This window comes from Piliocolobus tephrosceles, chromosome 10 (genome assembly GCF_002776525.5).
Source record: "Piliocolobus tephrosceles isolate RC106 chromosome 10, ASM277652v3, whole genome shotgun sequence".
Taxonomy (NCBI): domain Eukaryota; kingdom Metazoa; phylum Chordata; class Mammalia; order Primates; family Cercopithecidae; genus Piliocolobus; species Piliocolobus tephrosceles.
The window spans coordinates 56,333,414-56,336,517 of NC_045443.1; the positions used below are offsets into that span (position 1 = coordinate 56,333,414).

General features: G+C 33.9%; 1 long non-coding RNA gene across 1 annotated transcript; it reads left to right on the top strand.

Moving 5' to 3' along the window:
* Positions 1–1,324: 1,324 nt before the first annotated feature.
* LOC111541776 lies at positions 1,325–2,707 on the top strand. The gene is made up of 2 exons (XR_002731364.1): positions 1,325–1,642; positions 2,484–2,707. It is a non-coding gene; the product is annotated as an uncharacterized LOC111541776 (long non-coding RNA).
* Positions 2,708–3,104: the final 397 nt, after the last annotated feature.

Consider the following 3,104-nt stretch of genomic DNA (forward strand, 5'->3'; position numbering starts at 1 on the left):
TAAAATGAAATTCCCATTTCATGTATGCTAAATAGAAGTTCAGACTACCCTCATGCATTTAAAGAATGCTTTTCTAATACCAGAATCTTTAAATGATCATCTTTCAACAATGAATCCTTCCATATATATATATACACACACACACACACACACACACACACACACACATTTATACCCTTATGTATATACCCTTATTATCCATACTAAGGGTATAGATAAAGTACTTCTTTTGCAAACAATTTGTTTTTCATCTAGAATCAGCCAGCATCCATTGTGACTTAAGGAACATTGTATTTCAGTCTTAACTAATTCTGTGAATTTACACAACAGTAGTTAAGAGAGGTAGACATTGCAGTCTTTGTTTTTTAAATAAATAATTATTTTAAAAAAAGCAGATAAATGCTTTCCTTTCAGAGGCAATATTAGAATTCATATTAAAACTCAAAAATCCTTAAATGATCAGACCATTAATAACACTCTGTCTTTATGAAAAAGAAATGGTTTCAGAGATGGAACCAGGGAGCAGTGCATCAATTTAATGGTGCAAAAATTCTACCACCTTTACAAAAATTATGCATAAGAACTTGGTCTACATTGTCACTTAAGATAGCTCTTATATTTTGTATGATATTTATTTGCTTAGTTTGCTTAACGCCTTTTTGCATACTTACATAATTTAATCCTAACAAATTCTCTACAAAAGGTGGAGTGAGAAACATTGTGACAAAATTGTTATAGTCAGAAAAATAAAGCTTTAAAACATGTATTGAACTTGTAACATATTTAGTAGCAATGTTTCTGCTCTGGTAACCTCCATACCACCAGATTTCATTTTCTCAAGCATTCTTAACTTTATTTAGGAAAAATTGTTGACATATATTGTTAGTATTAAGAAGCAAGTACTTAGAAGCAATTATTATAACCTCTACCCATGTGTTACTTATCTCTAAAGAACTTGGATCTATTAAAAAAATAGTTTCTTTTTTCCTCACAATTGCCATGTAAAGTAGGTTAAATAAAGGTGTGGACAAAGTTATCTGAAAAAGAACTTGGAGGAAAGACTTTATTCTGGTGAACAGTTTGCAAATTAGACCACAGTCCTCTGTGTAAAAGGAAGGTGCTTTCTAGAGAACAAAGAGAGGGTTCAGATTTTATAACAAAAGTTTACACCCACGTTTCCAGTCAGATCTGTTTATGCAAATTAAAGATTGACAGTTGTTTAGTTCTGATTGGTCAATAAGCTGAGATCTGATTGGTTGAGGCAGTTAAGCTGTGATTGATTGGTTGGTTCAGGTGAGTGTTGAAAAGTCTCAAAGTTAGAAAGGTACAGTTTTCCAGGGTTTTCAGGCAACTCAAAGAATATATGTAACCTCTACTCACCAAATGGCCACTTGGCTCTATTTTAAATTTAAGCACAGTTAGCTACTTGGGATCCATCATGACGGACTGGCTCTTTCAGGTTCACATTTGTTCACCAAGTGATGAACCTCATTTTAGAGTGTGGAGACTGGAATTTGGGAAGTGATTTGTAACTTTGCTCCAGCTTGAGACTTGGCTTGGAAATAACCCTGAGCCTCCTAAGGCTTAGAATACCAGCATTGACAGCAGTACCTGGGTGCACCTCAGGAGTCTGCTCAAAGAGGTGAGGCTATTAGGTGGTGAACTGCTGATGAGAACCCAGTGCTAACAAGACAGAGGTGATGCATACAATCCCTTTAGACACCAGTTAGCTCAGCCCTGGTATCTAATTCGGTCAAATCCAAGTAAGTATTTTTACAAGTATGTTTTCCTAATTAGCTCTTACTCTTCTAGCTGGAGTTCAGAGATAAAAGATACATGCTTAAGATTTCTTCTACCTTGGTAAACTAGGTCTAGTATTTTACCAACACCTAGAGAAGAGATCTGTATAGAATTAAAAAAAAAAAAAAAAAAACCTGACAAAGTAAAACTGATATCAAGATGGGCAGGGTGTTATATTAACCTAGGGTGGAAGGCATGTTTGACAGGAGTAAATATTAAAGAAAGAAGTTAATATGTCATAATTTTAAATTATTTTATTTGAATTTTTATGAAAGTGCTTTCTGTATTTTTAAGGTTTGATCAGTATGAAAGAGAAAGGTACATTATTATATATGGATATATATATAATTTTTCTATGAATATTTTTAAAGAACTCTATCACTAACTCTATCATATGTCTTGCGTGTATTGGGAAAATGGGTACTTGCAGAGGGTAGGTGGCTTGCTGTGTCCTAATTTGATATTGCAGATATAACCTTGTAAGTTTAGATTTACTAAAATTAAAAAAGTTTAAAATGTAAGGACAGGCACAGGAAAAATCAGTGTGATTCTTAGTTTTATTATGAACAATTAGATATTTATGTAAACTAAAATAGTATCTCTAGATTATTTTTAGAGAAAGTGCTGCCACTCCCATGTTTTAAAGACCAATTTTTAATTAATAAATAAATTATTTCTTGCAGTGAGAAAGGAGTTTGGAGACAGAAAGACAGAAGAATTGATATTCCACTCAGAGATGTCAATTTTCAAAGAAATTTCTGCCCATTACGGATGCACCACAAATACTAAAGTCTATGCAATATATATTTTGGAAAGAATGTTTTTTCATGAAACTATAATTTTCATTCATAAGAATATATTTCCTGACTTAACATTTTATAGACTAGATTAAAATTTTGTTCCCCAAGTAACTGTATGTGTGTGTGTGCATGTGCGTGTGTATGCATTCCTGAGGATTATTCTAAGGCTGAACTCGTTCATAGAAATGGAATTTTTCTGTCTACGCTCACATTTTAAAACAGCTCACACAAGTCAGGCAGAGACTGCCAACACCTTGGTTTCTAATTCTTTTTGCTAGTTCTATTAGAGGGGGCAAGTATAAACTGACTATGGGAAACAGTACACCCTTTCTCATATTCTTTATCAACATACATAAATTGGAAGAAAGAGGAAGAAAGAGAAAGAAAGAGAGGGGTACGGAGGGAGGAAAGGAGGGAGAAGAAAGAGAGAGGAGGGGAAGCAGGAAGAGAGGAGAAGGGGAATATACTGGGGGAAAGAGAAGAGAGACAGAACCTTTCCACTAA